The following is an 18,964-nucleotide window of genomic DNA, read 5'->3' as shown; positions in this document are numbered from 1 at the left end:
CTGTTGAGTCTGCCGATAAGAATGTGGTGATTGACAGAGTCGAAAGCCTTGGCCAGGTCGATGAATACGGCTGCACAGTAATGTCTCTTATCGATTGCGGTTATGATATCGTTTAGGACCTTGAGCGTGGCTGAGGTGCACCCATGACCAGCTCTGGAACCAGTTTGCATAGCGGAGAAGGTATGGTGGGATTCGAAATGGTCGGTAATCTGTTTGTTAACTTGGCTTTCGAAGACCTTAGAAAGGCAGGGTAGGATAGATATAGGTCTATAGCTGTTTGGGTCTAGAGTGTCTCCCCCTTTGAACACTAAGTTGACTGTGCCTTTAAATAGCTTGGAAAATTCCATAAAATTATGTCATGGCTTTAGAAGCTTCTGATAGGCTAATTGACATAATTTGAGCAAAGGACCTTGTGAAGACTCTGGAGGAAACAGGTATAAAAGTATTTATATCCACAGTAAAACGAGTCCTATATCGACATAACCTGAAAGGCCGCTCAACAAGGAAGAAGCCACTGCTCCAAAACCTCCATAAAAAAGCCAGACTACGGTTTGCAACTGCACATGGGGACAAAGATCATACTTTTTGGAGAAATGTCCTCTGGTCTGATGAAACAAAAATAGAACTGTTTGGCCATAATGACCATTGTTATGTTTGGAGGAAAAAGGGGGAGGCTTGCAAGCCGAAGAACACCATCCCAACCATGAAGCACGAGGGTGGCAGCATCATGATGTGGGGTTGCTTTGCTGCAGGAGGGACTGGTGCACTTCACAAAGTAGATGGCATCATGAGGCTGGAAAATTATGTGGATATATTTAAGCAACATCTCAAGACATCAGTCAGGAAGTTAAATCTTGATCACAAATGGGTCTTCCAAATGGACAATGACCCCAAGCATACTTCCAAAGTTGTGGAGAAAATGGCTTAAGGACAACAAAGTCAAGGTATTGGAGTGGCCATCACAAAGCCCTGACCTCAATCCTATAGAACATTTGTGGGCAGAACTGAAAAAGCGTGTGCAAGCAAGGAGGCCTTCAAACCTGACTCAGTTACACCAGCTCTGTCAGGAGGAATGGGCCAAAATTCACCCAACTTATTGTGGGAAGCTTGTGGAAGGCTACCCGAAATGTTTTACCAAAGTTAAACAATTTAAAAGCAATGCTACCAAATGCTAATTGAGTGTATGTAAACTTCTGACCCACTGGGAATGTGATGAAAGAAATAAAAGCTGAAATAAATCATTCTCTCTACTATTATTCTGACATTTCACATTCTTAAAATTAAGTGGTGATCCTAACTGACCGAAGACAGGGAATTTTTACCAGGATTAAATGTCAGGAATTGTGAAAAACTGAGTTTAAATGTATTTGGCTAAGGTGTATGTAAACTTCCGACTTCAACTGTATGTAGGAGCAATTTATTTTCGTGAATAGGATGGCGAACCTAATAAAGTGGCAACTGAGTGTAGATATCACAAACAACACCTTTTTAGCAGTGTCTGTCTGTTATACGTTTGATCAATGGGTATAATGGTAAATCTGATCCACAAGGTCCTCATAGGATCAATTAGCCTTTTCAAATGATAAACTTGGATTAGCTAACACAACGTGCCATTGGAACACAGGAGTGATGGTTGCTGATAATGGGCCTCTGTATGGAAATGTAGATATTCCCCCCCAAAATCTGCCATTTCCAGCTACAATAGTCATTTACAACATTAACATTGTCTACACTGTATTTATGATCAATTTGATCTTATTTTCATGGACAAAAAAATTTGCTTTTCTTTCAAAAACAGTGACTCCAAACTTTTGAACGGTAATGTATGTTATGGTTCACTCTTAGTTTTCCTTATCTCCACTGTGGAATGTCCATGTTGATCCTCTTGGTCTTCTTGATCCATCCACCGGTCTTCTCTGTTAGTCAGGCCTGACCCCTTCATCACGTAGTTTTTTCCTGTAATCTAATATGACTGAAGATGCAGAATTTTCTGCCAGGCCCCTTCTAATAGGGTATAACAGACTCGTTAGAACTTTGACCACACGCCCTCTAGACGGACTACATGCCCTCTATCAAATCAAAACTGGAATTTTTACTCAAAACAGAAGGTTGTAAAAGTATGCTAGACATTTATAGAATAAGTCATACAAAGTTTGTTTCTGTGTCAAACAGCGAGTTAGTTATTGATTTATACCGCTTTAAAGGGCATCTTATAGATTTTATGTATTTATATCAAATCAAAACTGTAGTGTTTACTCTAAACAGAAGGTTGTAAAAGTATGCTAGACATTTATAGAATAAATCATATGAAGTTTGATGTTTCTGTGTCAAACAGTGAATTAGTTATTGATTTATACCGCTTTAAATGGCATCTTATAGATTTTATGTATTTCTATCAAATCAAAACTGGAATTTTTCCGAAAAAAATATTGTAAAAGTATGCTAGACATTTATAGAATAAATCATACCTAGTTTGATTCTTCTGTCATAATCTGTGAAAAGGTTATTGATTTATATCGCTTTAAATGACATTTTATAGATGTTATGTATTTCTATCAGAACTAGAATGTTTACTCAAATAAAATATTGTAAAAGTTTACTAGACATTTATAGAATAAATCATACCTAGTTTTATGTTTCTGTGACAAACTTCGAATTAGTTATTGATTTATACCGCTTTTAATGGCATTCTATAGATTTTATGTATTTTTATCAAATCAAAACTGGAATCTGTATTCAAAACAAAGGTTGTAAAAGTATGCTAGACATTTTATAGAATAAATCATTCCAGATATTCTGTCATTCTGTCAAATGTGTTAAAGTATAAATTGGGTGAGGTCGAGCCCTGAATGCTGATTGGCTGACAGCCGTGGTATATCAGACCGTATACCATGGGAATGACAAAGCGTTTATTTTGACTGTTCTAATTACATTGGTAACCAGTTTATAATAGCAATAAGGCACCTCAGGGGTTTTTGGTATATGGCCAACTCCGCTTTGCGTCGTGCTATGAACAGCCCTTAGCCGTGGTATATTGGCCATATACCACATCCCGTCGTGCATTATTGCTTAATTGTAACAACTTCATTAACTGAGATAAAGGCTTGCATCCCAAATTGAACCATATTGTGGGCTCTGGTCAAAAGCAGTGGACTATATAGTGCATAGGGCTCAGATCAAAAGTTGTGCACTGTATAGGGAATAAGGTGACATTTTGGATACAACCAAGGTATGGCAGAGAGAATGTTATCTATCCCACATCCGGATGTTACAACGTTTCAGTGAATAGTTTTGACCTTGGTTGCTATACTTGGACCATTTTCCATTGAAAAGTATATTTGTTCTGTAATACAAAGTAAACGATGACATAACACATGATGCTGTTGTTCTCAGAATAGCCTTTATTCACTTTACAAATAGGTCTCCACCAAACAGCTCCCAGTTGATCCTATTCATTTAGGTCTAAATACAAACAATCTGTGAATTGTCAAGTATACGGTGCCCTACATGTCCCGAGTCCACAATCTATGGATTTCAGACAACTTAGCATTTTTTTGTTCTTTCCAATTTCCCCCCAAAGTATTGAATAAACAGGTAAGGGACAGTAATGGTAGGTGTAGTATACTATAGGGTTAGGGTTTGAGTTAGTTAGTTACTATAGGCAGATGTTCAATATACCATGGCAGTTTTTTGTTCACTTCTTGGCCACTAAAGCATTGTGTCCCAACACTGCTCCTCCACAACCCCCAACAGTACACATTTTTATTGTAACCATGGACAAGAACACCTGATTCATTTGTCAACTAATCATCAAGCCCTCAATGAGTTGAATGAGGTGTGTTTGTCAAAGGCTACAACTAAACTGTGTACTGTTGGGGGTCCTGGAGGACCAGGGTTGGGAAACACTGCACTAAGGTATGGCTAGGGGAGTACGCCCGATATCACAAGACTGATAGTATAGAGAGACGCCAATTGACGCCACCGCTGACTCATATACTAGTTGTTGACACAGTCCCTTGGCCAGACTAAGATTACAATGACACTACAGGGTATAACCTAAGGTGAGCATGTTGACTGGAATGAGCTACTTTTCACCATGGTTACACATGCTGATTGACGTGCTTTTTGGAATGCAGTTTTGAAATGGCAGAGGCATGTGTGTGCGTGTTTGTGTGGGTGTGCGAGGGAGGGGAGTGTGTGTGTGTGTGTGGGTCAGGAGGCTATTCGAGGTCATGACTATAGAAAGACCCTGGAAAGCCAGTGTGGTCACTCCCCCGCAGCAAGGAGTCTGCTTTCCAGCCAATGACTTGGCAATGTTGTTGTGGCCATAGAAATAGAATGACCCATTATGGCCTCATTGACTTGAATGGGGACATCCTTCTAGGAATTGTATTTCTATGGTTGTGGCAATGTTCTACTTTGGCTATAGTGATGGCAATAGGTGATGTTCTGTGGCTGGATCGAGGCATAGATCGAGGCATTGTTGAAACTGGGCTGTCATGAAAAAAGACAAGACTTATAATTGGCACTAAATGTATGGTTGAATGAACACTTGTGTACGCTATTGAAAACTCTATTTATAGAAGGTATATGAGACAGGTAGTTGCTATGTTCCAAAGACAGACACTGCACTCTAGTGGACAAATTCAAACAAAACATTTGGACACTGGTAAGTACAGTATAATAATCAGGATCAAAATAACAATCAATAAAGCACTTTCTGGAGATCTACGAAGGCATCATTCATAAATTAATATAAAGTCAAAGTCTAGGTAAAGCAAAAACTAAAAGTGAATTCTCACAATGTGACGATGAGTGTTGGCAAGGCCTCCAGATGATGATGGCTAGCTACCACTAGATCGTTTTCAGGCTAATCCCAGATCTGTTTGTGCTGTTTGGCATGACAATGACCAGAAGAGTGGGCAAGACAGCATGAACAGATCTGGGACCAGGTTTATAGTTAGTATCATCATTATGAACCCCCCAGGCTAGGGGAAAATGTAATACTGATAGCTGCTTTTTGCAGCCTTTGACAGTTCAAAATAATACCATGGCTGGTAACATGACTGCCCAAACCCACCAAAAGGAGTCATCTGATTAAGATAAAGAGCGTCAACAGAGTGAGTGGGTTTGGACACTGAAATGATCTACCTCTGTCCCATGGCCGAGTCAGTGTTGTAAATCATATGACTGGGTTCGAAAGCTGGGTCTCCGGCGCACCACAAGACTGTGTTAGCCCTTTGAGTCAAAACCTAGGCATTAGTTTTGGGGAGCTGACACAAGTCTTCCGGTCTCAGGCAAGTCACAAATAGTGGATTTCATGATATATGGGACTTGCGCCCTCTCGCTTTCATTATCATATTACATTGTTTAAATTATTTTGTCATTTTTCATTGCCCCAAGGGACTCCATCCCTCTTTCAAACAGAAAACCACCAGAGAACAATGCTGAACTGACCGTCGTCCATAGAGGGGGGAAATAGAAGGGGAAGAGGACATTAACAAGCAATTGGTGTCAGAGTCGCACTTTAGGACTAGTGTGTGTACCATTGGAGAGGGGACTGCGGGGTGGAAAGGACAGGAAAGAAGGAGAAGGGTACACATATTCCTGGCCCTCTGTCAGACAGAACAATTTAAAAAGACAAACTCCTCCTGAAGCCTGAGTCCCTGTTAGCCAGGTAACCCAAAACCAGAGTAGGAGAGTCAGTGTGGGATATGGGGGAGAGGAACAATGTGACTCTTTGTGTGGAGCCGGGCAGAGAAAACAAACCGTTTCCCCAGGAAAGAGATCAGGTTCAGCCTCCATTGGAGAAGACCACACAAGGTTGATGATCGTAGCCTAGCAGCCTACCATCTAGTGGAGTGTAGAGCCCCTGACTATGGCTGAGGATTGTATCTGGGAACTGGGCTGAGTGTGCTCTTTGGGCTGGCTTCATAGGCTCCTGGACTATGGGAGAGATCAGAGATAGAATTGTCTGTCCCTTGGGAAGGTCCAGAAATGCCACATAAAGGTACATGCAACGTGCATATACACACACACACACACACACACACACACACACACACACACACACACACACACACACACACACACACACACACACACACACACACACACACACACACACACACACACACACACACACACACACACACACACACACACACACACACACGCAAACATACACACACTCTTGTGCTGTGAATGTACTGGAAGTCCACATTGAACTCTTGGACTGCTTCTCCCATTGGACTGCTTCCTTGATTGGCACCTCATGGTCAGAAGAAGGGTGGAGTTGATCTCCCAGGTGGCTGAGTAATGGGTTGGAGGGAGGGCGTTGGTGCTGGTGATGTACCCAAGAGGGCGGGGCACTGGATCTGGCACCGCTGTACAGTGAGCCTGTTCATCACATACAGAGAGAGAGAGAAAAACGGAGAGAGAAAGACAGGGAGGGAGAGAGGCAGGGAGGGATGAGAGCGAGAAAAATGTCAATTTCAGTTCCATTTACATCCATATTACAGTCTTAGATTGTAGATCTGCCGTCTATCAATCCTCCATTCCTTAATCCAGCCAGTCCCTGTGAGAATGAGGTTTAGGGCACTATCAAACCAAGAACATCTGTGCTGAACACATGCACACACACACAGACACGTACGCACAGACACACACCACACGCACACAAACATACACGCACGCACAGACACACACCACACACACACAAACAGCTCTGTTTTCGTGAATTTTCAGGACTTTTTGGGGAGTAAAAATGCATAGGCGGACAAGAGGACAGACACACACGCACATGCACACGCACATGCACACGTACGAGGGGCCAAGAAGCCATTGCTCTCCGTACTCTCTAACTCTACTCCCTGTGTCCCTCTCCGTTTTAGTTTCAAATGCTCTGCAAAAACCAATGTGGAGGGATCCATTTCCGCATGGCAATAAAATAGCCCAAATAAAGGCAGGGAAAACTGAGACGAAACCGGCCTATTTCCTGAGGTGAAATCCTCCAGTTGGCCTGTTGATTCTGTCAGAGCTAAAATACTTTAAATGTTTTTTTAAGAAGACTTTTAGCAGTGAACACAATGGAACTAGATAACCATATTCCCCTCGGCGCTGAGAGGTGCTAAACTAAAATCAGTCGACTATGAACGCAGCCCAGCTCCCATTACACACGGGCACGCGTGCACGTATGTACACACACACACACACACACACACACACACACACACACACACCGGCTCCCCTTACATAGAACACCAAGCAATAAATCCGTCTGCGCAATGCTGGCAACACACTGTGATTTTCATATGTATTGGTTACTAAGGGGACCGGCGGACCGCGCAAAACCACAACAAATGACAAAGGGTGAAGCAGGGACATCGCTCTCTGCAAAAGCAAATCGTTTAATACTTCTGGCATGTTGCTGTTGGGAGTATACGTTAAACCAGTTAAAACCAGTTATGGGGTTATGTGTCACTCTCTGCCAATAGCCATCTTTTATTAAGATGACCCTTGACCTTTCAAGGTTTTTGATATGCGATGGGAAAAGGGAGTAAGTAGAGGTAACTGGAAATGAAAATCTTTTCTGTCATCATGTGTACATTAAGCCCAGGATGTAAAACTGAAACATGAGCACATAATCACACACAGCTCTGGGTGGCAACAGGACCATTTGAATGAACAATCTGGAAAGGGGAAACCGGAGAACAATCTGATTGGTCGAAAGTAAGGAGGGTTCCAATATGATTGGTCGTTAGGGTTGTTACTGTAATCTACTGTATGTTTTCCATAGAACATCTGGTTCACAGGAAGAAGAAGAAGCTGTGAGGAGACAGAAGGAAATGGGAGATGAGAGGAAAGGAGAAGAGAGAGGAGAAAAGAATGAGGAGAGAAGAGAGGGGAGGAGAGAGAAGATGAGAGAATGCTACTTAGTGAGAGGAGAAGATTCTACACCACTAGACTGAGAGCCGGGGCCTAGGCTAGTCATTATGATGACACACGGAACCGGATCTCTCCGGTTCTACTGCTCCGTTTTCTGAAGCCCCAGAGCTCTATCACTGAGGGCTGGCTCTCATATTCACAGCACACAAACACACATATCCACAGCGCCGCCAAGTCTGATGATCGCCACCGTCTCCACGACAACACCAGAAAGACGGCTGGGGCAGAAGAGTGGAGGCTCATAGTAGAAAATAATATCACAGCGTGGTGTGTTTGGTGAGTTGCTGACCAGTGGACCTCACTCAGACACACACACACACACACTTTCTCACCAGACCTGGGTTCAAAACGGATTTGAATACAGCACTGTTTGATTGAACTTGTCCGGTGCAATGAAGACACACACACACACATGGGTCACACAATATGCGCATGGCCACTAAACTGGAATGGCGCCAAAGAGAGAGAATCTCAGTAACCTGGCACTCCTCACTACTCTAGGGTTACAGCTAGGCCAGAGGAAGGGACAGACAGACAGACAGACAGACAGCTCTAGGCTTACAGCTAGGCCAGAGGAAGGGACAGACAGACAGACAGCTCTAGGGTTATAGCTAGGCCAGAGGAAGGGACAGACAGACAGACAGACAGACAGCTCTAGGGTTATAGCTAGGCCAGAGGAAGGGGCAGACAGACAGCTCTACGGACACAGCTAGGCCAGAGGAAGGGGCAGACAGACAGACAGCTCTAGGGTTATAGCTAGGCCAGAGGAAGGGGCAGACAGACAGCTCTAGGGTTAAAGCTAGGCCAGAGGAAGGGGCAGACAGACAGACAGCTCTAGGGATATAGCTAGGCCAGAGGAAGGGGCAGACAGACAGACAGCTCTAGGGTTACAGCTAGGCCAGAGGAAGGGGCAGACAGACAGCTCTACGGATACAGCGAGGCCAGAGGAAGGGGCAGACAGACAGACAGACAGCTCTAGTGTTATAGCTAGGCCAGAGGAAGGGGCATACAGACAGACACACAGCTCTTGGGTTATAGCTATGCCAGAGGAAGGGGCAGACAGACAGACAGCTCTAGGGTTACAGCTAGGCCAGAGGAAGGGGCAGACAGACAGACAGACAGACAGCTTTAGGGTTATAGCTAGGCCAGAGGAAGGGGCAGAAAGACAGACAGACAGCTCTAGGGTTATAGCTAGGCCAGAGGAAGGGGCAGACAGACAGACAGACAGACAGACAGACAGACAGACAGCTCTAGGGTTACAGCTAGGCCAGAGGAAGGGACAGACAGACAGACAGACAGCTTTAGGGTTATAGCTAGGCCAGAGGAAGGGGCAGACAGACAGCTCTAGGGTTATAGCTAGGCCAGAGGAAGGGGCAGACAGACAGCTCTACGGATACAGCGAGGCCAGAGGAAGGGGCAGACAGACAGACAGACAGCTCTAGTGTTATAGCTAGGCCAGAGGAAGGGGCATACAGACAGACAGACACACAGCTCTTGGGTTATAGCTATGCCAGAGGAAGGGGCAGACAGACAGACAGCTCTAGGGTTACAGCTAGGCCAGAGGAAGGGGCAGACAGACAGACAGACAGACAGCTTTAGGGTTATAGCTAGGCCAGAGGAAGGGGCAGAAAGACAGACAGACAGCTCTAGGGTTATAGCTAGGCCAGAGGAAGGGGCAGACAGACAGCTCTACGGATACAGCTAGGCCAGAGGAAGGGGCAGACAGACAGACAGACAGCTCTAGGGTTATAGCTAGGCCAGAGGAAGGGGCAGACAGACAGACAGACAGACAGCTCTAGGGTTATAGCTAGGCCAGAGGAAGGGACAGACAGACAGACAGCTCTAGGGTTATAGCTAGGCCAAAGGAAGGGACAGACAGACAGACAGCTCTAGGGTTATAGCTAGGCCAGAGGAAGGGGCAGACAGACAGACAGCTCTAGGGTTACAGCTAGGCCAGAGGAAGGGGCAGACAGACAGACAGACAGACAGCTTTAGGGTTATAGCTAGGCCAGAGGAAGGGCAGAAAGACAGACAGACAGCTCTAGGGTTATAGCTAGGCCAGAGGAAGGGGCAGACAGACAGACAGACAGACAGCTCTAGGGTTACAGCTAGGCCAGAGGAAGGGACAGACAGACAGACAGACAGACAGCTTTAGGGTTATAGCTAGGCCAGAGGAAGGGGCAGACAGACAGCTCTAGGGTTATAGCTAGGCCAGAGGAAGGGACAGACAGACAGACAGACAGACATATCTAGGGTTATAGCTATGTCAGAGGAAGGGGCAGACAGACAGCTCTACGGATACAGCTAGGCCAGAGGAAGGGGCAGACAGACAGACAGCTCTACGGATACAGCTAGGCCAGAGGAAGGGGCAGACAGACAGACAGCTCTACGGATACAACTAGGCCAGAGGAAGGGGCAGACAGACAGACAGACAGCTCTATGGTTAAAGCTAGGCCAGAGGAAGGGGCAGACAGAGCTGTCTGTCTGTCTATGGTTAAAGCTAGGCCAGAGGAAGGGGCAGACAGACAGACAGACAGCTTTAGGGTTATAGCTAGGCCAGAGGAAGGGGCAGACAGGCAGACAGACAGCTCTAGGGTTATAGCTAGGCCAGAGGAAGGGACAGACAGACAGACAGCTCTAGGGTTATAGCTAGGCCAGAGGAAGGGGCAGACAGACAGCTCTAGGGTTAAAGCTAGGCCAGAGGAAGGGGCAGACAGACAGACAGCTCTAGGGATATAGCTAGGCCAGAGGAAGGGGCAGACAGACAGACAGCTCTAGGGTTACAGCTAGGCCAGAGGAAGGGGCAGACAGACAGCTCTACGGATACAGCTAGGCCAGAGGAAGGGGCAGACAGACAGACAGACAGCTCTAGTGTTATAGCTAGGCCAGAGGAAGGGGCATACAGACAGACAGACACACAGCTCTTGGGTTATAGCTATGCCAGAGGAAGGGGCAGACAGACAGACAGCTCTAGGGTTACAGCTAGGCCAGAGGAAGGGGCAGACAGACAGACAGACAGACAGCTTTAGGGTTATAGCTAGGCCAGAGGAAGGGGCAGAAAGACAGACAGACAGCTCTAGGGTTATAGCTAGGCCAGAGGAAGGGGCAGACAGACAGCTCTACGGATACAGCTAGGCCAGAGGAAGGGGCAGACAGACAGACAGACAGCTCTAGGGTTATAGCTAGGCCAGAGGAAGGGGCAGACAGACAGACAGACAGCTCTAGGGTTATAGATAGGCCAGAGGAAGGGACAGACAGACAGACAGCTCTAGGGTTATAGCTAGGCCAAAGGAAGGGACAGACAGACAGACAGCTCTAGGGTTATAGCTAGGCCAGAGGAAGGGACAGACAGACAGACAGACATATCTAGGGTTATAGCTAGGCCAGAGGAAGGGACAGACAGACAGACAGCTCTAGGGTTATAGCTAGGCCAGAGGAAGGGACAGACAGACAGACAGACAGACAGACAGACAGACAGACATATCTAGGGTTATAGCTATGTCAGAGGAAGGGGCAGACAGACAGCTCTACGGATACAGCTAGGCCAGAGGAAGGGGCAGACAGACAGACAGCTCTACGGATACAGCTAGGCCAGAGGAAGGGGCAGACAGACAGACAGCTCTACGGATACAGCTAGGCCAGAGGAAGGGGCAGACAGACAGACAGCTCTAGGGTTACAGCTAGGCCAGAGGAAGGGGCAGACAGACAGACAGACAGACAGACAGCTTTAGGGTTATAGCTAGGCCAGAGGAAGGGGCAGAAAGACAGACAGACAGCTCTAGGGTTATAGCTAGGCCAGAGGAAGGGGCAGACAGACAGACAGACAGACAGCTCTAGGGTTACAGCTAGGCCAGAGGAAGGGACAGACAGACAGACAGACAGCTTTAGGGTTATAGCTAGGCCAGAGGAAGGGGCAGACAGACAGCTCTAGGGTTATAGCTAGGCCAGAGGAAGGGGCAGACAGACAGCTCTACGGATACAGCGAGGCCAGAGGAAGGGGCAGACAGACAGACAGACAGCTCTAGTGTTATAGCTAGGCCAGAGGAAGGGGCATACAGACAGACAGACACACAGCTCTTGGGTTATAGCTATGCCAGAGGAAGGGGCAGACAGACAGACAGCTCTAGGGTTACAGCTAGGCCAGAGGAAGGGGCAGACAGACAGACAGACAGACAGACAGCTTTAGGGTTATAGCTAGGCCAGAGGAAGGGGCAGAAAGACAGACAGACAGCTCTAGGGTTATAGCTAGGCCAGAGGAAGGGGCAGACAGACAGCTCTACGGATACAGCTAGGCCAGAGGAAGGGGCAGACAGACAGACAGACAGCTCTAGGGTTATAGCTAGGCCAGAGGAAGGGGCAGACAGACAGACAGACAGACAGACAGCTCTAGGGTTATAGCTAGGCCAGAGGAAGGGACAGACAGACAGACAGCTCTAGGGTTATAGCTAGGCCAAAGGAAGGGACAGACAGACAGACAGCTCTAGGGTTATAGCTAGGCCAGAGGAAGGGACAGACAGACATATCTAGGGTTATAGCTAGGCCAGAGGAAGGGACAGACAGACAGACAGACATATCTAGGGTTATAGCTAGGCCAGAGGAAGGGGCAGACAGACAGACAGCTCTAGGGTTACAGCTAGGCCAGAGGAAGGGGCAGACAGACAGACAGACAGACAGCTTTAGGGTGTAGCTAGGCCAGAGGAAGGGGCAGAAAGACAGACAGACAGCTCTAGGGTTATAGCTAGGCCAGAGGAAGGGGCAGACAGACAGACAGACAGACAGCTCTAGGGTTACAGCTAGGCCAGAGGAAGGGACAGACAGACAGACAGACAGACAGCTTTAGGGTTATAGCTAGGCCAGAGGAAGGGGCAGACAGACAGCTCTAGGGTTATAGCTAGGCCAGAGGAAGGGGCAGACAGACAGCTCTACGGATACAGCGAGGCCAGAGGAAGGGGCAGACAGACAGACAGACAGCTCTAGTGTTATAGCTAGGCCAGAGGAAGGGGCATACAGACAGACAGACACACAGCTCTTGGGTTATAGCTATGCCAGAGGAAGGGGCAGACAGACAGACAGCTCTAGGGTTACAGCTAGGCCAGAGGAAGGGGCAGACAGACAGACAGACAGACAGCTTTAGGGTTATAGCTAGGCCAGAGGAAGGGGCAGAAAGACAGACAGACAGCTCTAGGGTTATAGCTAGGCCAGAGGAAGGGGCAGACAGACAGCTCTACGGATACAGCTAGGCCAGAGGAAGGGGCAGACAGACAGACAGCTCTAGGGTTATAGCTAGGCCAGAGGAAGGGGCAGACAGACAGACAGACAGCTCTAGGGTTATAGCTAGGCCAGAGGAAGGGACAGACAGACAGCTCTAGGGTTATAGCTAGGCCAAAGGAAGGGACAGACAGACAGACAGCTCTAGGGTTATAGCTAGGCCAGAGGAAGGGACAGACAGACAGACATATCTAGGGTTATAGCTAGTCCAGAGGAAGGGACAGACAGACAGACATATCTAGGGTTATAGCTAGGCCAGAGGAAGGGACAGACAGACAGACAGACATATCTAGGGTTATAGCTATGTCAGAGGAAGGGGCAGACAGACAGCTCTACGGATACAGCTAGGCCAGAGGAAGGGGCAGACAGACATATCTAGGGTTATAGCTAGGCCAGAGGAAGGGACAGACAGACAGACAGACAGACATATCTAGGGTTATAGCTATGTCAGAGGAAGGGGCAGACAGACAGCTCTACGGATACAGCTAGGCCAGAGGAAGAAGCAGACAAACAGACAGCTCTACGGATACAGCTAGGCCAGAGGAAGGGGCAGACAGACAGACAGCTCTACGGATACAACTAGGCCAGAGGAAGGGGCAGACAGACAGACAGACAGCTCTATGGTTAAAGCTAGGCCAGAGGAAGGGGCAGACAGACAGACAGACAGCTCTATGGTTAAAGCTAGGCCAGAGGAAGGGGCAGACAGACAGACAGACAGCTTTAGGGTTATAGCTAGGCCAGAGGAAGGGGCAGACAGGCAGACAGACAGCTCTAGGGTTATAGCTAGGCCAGAGGAAGGGACAGACAGACAGACAGACAGCTTTAGGGTTATAGCTAGGCCAGAGGAAGGGGCAGACAGACAGCTCTAGGGTTATAGCTAGGCCAGAGGAAGGGGCAGACAGACAGCTCTACGGATACAGCGAGGCCAGAGGAAGGGGCAGACAGACAGACAGACAGCTCTAGTGTTATAGCTAGGCCAGAGGAAGGGGCATACAGACAGACAGACACACAGCTCTTGGGTTATAGCTATGCCAGAGGAAGGGGCAGACAGACAGACAGCTCTAGGGTTACAGCTAGGCCAGAGGAAGGGGCAGACAGACTACAGACAGACAGCTTTAGGGTTATAGCTAGGCCAGAGGAAGGGGCAGAAAGACAGACAGACAGCTCTAGGGTTATAGCTAGGCCAGAGGAAGGGGCAGACAGACAGCTCTACGGATACAGCTAGGCCAGAGGAAGGGGCAGACAGACAGACAGACAGCTCTAGGGTTATAGCTAGGCCAGAGGAAGGGGCAGACAGACAGACAGACAGACAGACAGCTCTAGGGTTATAGCTAGGCCAGAGGAAGGGACAGACAGACAGACAGCTCTAGGGTTATAGCTAGGCCAAAGGAAGGGACAGACAGACAGACAGCTCTAGGGTTATAGCTAGGCCAGAGGAAGGGACAGACAGACAGACATATCTAGGGTTATAGCTAGGCCAGAGGAAGGGACAGACAGACAGACAGACATATCTAGGGTTATAGCTAGGCCAGAGGAAGGGGCAGACAGACAGACAGCTCTAGGGTTACAGCTAGGCCAGAGGAAGGGGCAGACAGACAGACAGACAGACAGCTTTAGGGTGTAGCTAGGCCAGAGGAAGGGGCAGAAAGACAGACAGACAGCTCTAGGGTTATAGCTAGGCCAGAGGAAGGGGCAGACAGACAGACAGACAGACAGCTCTAGGGTTACAGCTAGGCCAGAGGAAGGGACAGACAGACAGACAGACAGCTTTAGGGTTATAGCTAGGCCAGAGGAAGGGGCAGACAGACAGCTCTAGGGTTATAGCTAGGCCAGAGGAAGGGGCAGACAGACAGCTCTACGGATACAGCGAGGCCAGAGGAAGGGGCAGACAGACAGACAGACAGCTCTAGTGTTATAGCTAGGCCAGAGGAAGGGGCATACAGACAGACAGACACACAGCTCTTGGGTTATAGCTATGCCAGAGGAAGGGGCAGACAGACAGACAGCTCTAGGGTTACAGCTAGGCCAGAGGAAGGGGCAGACAGACAGACAGACAGACAGCTTTAGGGTTATAGCTAGGCCAGAGGAAGGGGCAGAAAGACAGACAGACAGCTCTAGGGTTATAGCTAGGCCAGAGGAAGGGGCAGACAGACAGCCCTACGGATACAGCTAGGCCAGAGGAAGGGGCAGACAGACAGACAGCTCTAGGGTTATAGCTAGGCCAGAGGAAGGGGCAGACAGACAGACAGACAGCTCTAGGGTTATAGCTAGGCCAGAGGAAGGGACAGACAGACAGCTCTAGGGTTATAGCTAGGCCAAAGGAAGGGACAGACAGACAGACAGCTCTAGGGTTATAGCTAGGCCAGAGGAAGGGACAGACAGACAGACATATCTAGGGTTATAGCTAGTCCAGAGGAAGGGACAGACAGACAGACATATCTAGGGTTATAGCTAGGCCAGAGGAAGGGACAGACAGACAGACAGACAGACATATCTAGGGTTATAGCTATGTCAGAGGAAGGGGCAGACAGACAGCTCTACGGATACAGCTAGGCCAGAGGAAGGGGCAGACAGACATATCTAGGGTTATAGCTAGGCCAGAGGAAGGGACAGACAGACAGACAGACAGACATATCTAGGGTTATAGCTATGTCAGAGGAAGGGGCAGACAGACAGCTCTACGGATACAGCTAGGCCAGAGGAAGAAGCAGACAAACAGACAGCTCTACGGATACAGCTAGGCCAGAGGAAGGGGCAGACAGACAGACAGCTCTACGGATACAACTAGGCCAGAGGAAGGGGCAGACAGACAGACAGACAGCTCTATGGTTAAAGCTAGGCCAGAGGAAGGGGCAGACAGACAGACAGACAGCTCTATGGTTAAAGCTAGGCCAGAGGAAGGGGCAGACAGACAGACAGACAGCTTTAGGGTTATAGCTAGGCCAGAGGAAGGGGCAGACAGGCAGACAGACAGCTCTAGGGTTATAGCTAGGCCAGAGGAAGGGACAGACAGACAGACAGCTCTAGGGTTATAGCTAGGCCAAAGGAAGGGACAGACAGACAGACAGCTTTAGGGTTATAGCTAGGCCAGAGGAAGGGGCAGAAAGACAGACAGACAGACAGCTCTAGGGTTATAGCTAGGCCAGAGGAAGGGGCAGACAGACAGCTCTACGGATACAGTGAGGCCAGAGGAAGGGGCAGACAGACAGACAGCTTTAGGGTTACAGCTAGGCCAGAGGAAGGGACAGACAGACAGACAGCTTTAGGGTTATAGCTAGGCCAGAGGAAGGGGCAGACAGACAGCTCTAGGGTTATAGCTAGGCCAGAGGAAGGGGCAGACAGACAGCTCTACGGATACAGCGAGGCCAGAGGAAGGGGCAGACAGACAGACAGACAGCTCTAGTGTTATAGCTAGGCCAGAGGAAGGGGCATACAGACAGACAGACACACAGCTCTTGGGTTATAGCTATGCCAGAGGAAGGGGCAGACAGACAGACAGCTCTAGGGTTACAGCTAGGCCAGAGGAAGGGGCAGACAGACAGACAGACAGACAGCTTTAGGGTTATAGCTAGGCCAGAGGAAGGGGCAGAAAGACAGACAGACAGCTCTAGGGTTATAGCTAGGCCAGAGGAAGGGGCAGACAGACAGCTCTACGGATACAGCTAGGCCAGAGGAAGGGGCAGACAGACAGACAGACAGCTCTAGGGTTATAGCTAGGCCAGAGGAAGGGGCAGACAGACAGACAGACAGCTCTAGGGTTATAGCTAGGCCAGAGGAAGGGACAGACAGACAGACAGCTCTAGGGTTATAGCTAGGCCAAAGGAAGGGACAGACAGACAGACAGCTCTAGGGTTATAGCTAGGCCAGAGGAAGGGACAGACAGACAGACATATCTAGGGTTATAGCTAGGCCTGAGGAAGGGACAGACAGACAGACAGCTCTAGGGTTATAGCTAGGCCAGAGGAAGGGACAGACAGACAGACAGCTCTAGGGTTATAGCTAGGCCTGAGGAAGGGACAGACAGACAGACATATCTAGGGTTATAGCTAGGCCAGAGGAAGGGACAGACAGACAGACAGACATATCTAGGGTTATAGCTAGGCCAGAGGAAGGGGCAGACAGACAGACAGACATATCTAGGGTTATAGCTAGGCCAGAGGAAGGGGCAGACAGACAGCTCTACGGATACAGCTAGGCCAGAGGAAGGGACAGACAGACAGACAGACAGACAGACAGACAGACATATCTAGGGTTATAGCTATGTCAGAGGAAGGGGCAGACAGACAGCTCTACGGATACAGCTAGGCCAGAGGAAGGGGCAGACAGACAGACAGCTCTACGGATACAGCTAGGCCAGAGGAAGGGGCAGACAGACAGACAGCTCTACGGATACAGCTAGGCCAGAGGAAGGGGCAGACAGACAGACAGACAGCTCTATGGTTAAAGCTAGGCCAGAGGAAGGGGCAGACAGACAGACAGACAGCTCTATGGTTAAAGCTAGGCCAGAGGAAGGGGCAGACAGACAGACAAACAGACAGACAGACAGCTTTAGGGTTACAGCTAGGCCAGAGGAAGGGGCAGACAGGCAGACAGACAGCTCTAGGGTTATAGCTAGGCCAGAGGAAGGGACAGACAGACAGACAGCTCTAGGGTTATAGCTAGGCCAAAGGAAGGGACAGACAGACAGACAGACAGACAGACAGACAGACAGCTCTAGGGTTATAGCTAGGCCAGAGGAAGGGGCAGACAGACAGCTCTACAGATACAGTGAGGCCAGAGGAAGGGGCAGACAGACAGACAGCTTTAGGGTTATAGCTAGGCCAGAGGAAGGGGCAGAAAGACAGACAGACAGCTTTAGGGTTATAGCTAGGCCAGAGGAAGGGACAGACAGACAGACAGACAGCTCTAGAGTTATAGCTAGGCCAGAGGAAGGGACAGACAGACAGACAGACAGACAGACAGACAGACAGACAGACAGACAGACAGACAAACAGACAGACAGCTCTAGGGTTATAGCTATGTCAGAGGAAGGGGCAGACAGACAGCTCTACGGATACAGCTAGGCCAGAGGAAGGGGCAGACAGCCAGACAGCTCTAGGGTTAAAGCTAGGCCAGAGGAAGGGGCAGACAGACAGACAGACAGCTTTAGGGTTATAGCTAGGCCAGAGGAAGGGGCAGACAGGCAGACAGACAGCTCTAGGGTTATAGCTAGGCCAGAGGAAGGGGCAGACAGACAGACAGACAGACAGACAGCTCTATGGTTAAAGCTAGGCCAGAGGAAGGGGCAGACAGACAGACAGACAGCTCTAGGGTTATAGCTAGGCCAGAGGAAGGGGCAGACAGACTGCTCTAGGGTTATAGCTAGGCCAGAGGAAGGGGCAGACAGACAGACAGACAGCTAGGCCAGAAGAAGGGGCATACAGACAGACAGACACACAGCTCTTGGGTTATAGCTAGGCCAGAGGAAGGGACAGACAGACAGACAGACAGACAGACAGACAGACAGACAGACAGACAGACAGACAGCTTTAGGGTTATAGCTAGGCCAGAGGACGGGGCAGACAGACAGACAGCTCTAGGGTTAAAGCTAGGCCAGAGGTAGGGTCAGACAGACAGACAGCTCTAGGGTTATAGCTAGGCCAGAGGAAGTGGCAGACAGACAGACAGCTCTACGGATACAGCTAGGCCAGAGGAAGGGGCAGACAGACAGACAGCTCTAGTGTTATAGCTAGGCCAGAGGAAGGGGCAT

The 18,964-nt window shown here is 48.7% G+C and overlaps 1 protein-coding gene across 1 annotated transcript in view; it reads right to left on the bottom strand.

The window, feature by feature from the left end:
- Positions 1 to 3,381: 3,381 nt before the first annotated feature.
- Positions 3,382 to 18,964, bottom strand: part of LOC139556044 (sine oculis-binding protein homolog B-like) — a 29,035-nt gene continuing 13,452 nt past the window's right edge. Inside the window, exon 7 of the mRNA XM_071369525.1 lies at positions 3,382 to 6,399. The gene's annotated coding sequence lies outside the window, so the exon portion shown is untranslated. The remainder of the gene's footprint in view (positions 6,400 to 18,964) is intronic.

Source organism: Salvelinus alpinus, chromosome 27 (assembly GCF_045679555.1).
Source record: "Salvelinus alpinus chromosome 27, SLU_Salpinus.1, whole genome shotgun sequence".
NCBI lineage: Eukaryota > Metazoa > Chordata > Actinopteri > Salmoniformes > Salmonidae > Salvelinus > Salvelinus alpinus.
The sequence above is the reverse complement of the archived record's forward strand: the minus strand, read 5'-3'. Positions and strand labels throughout refer to the sequence as shown.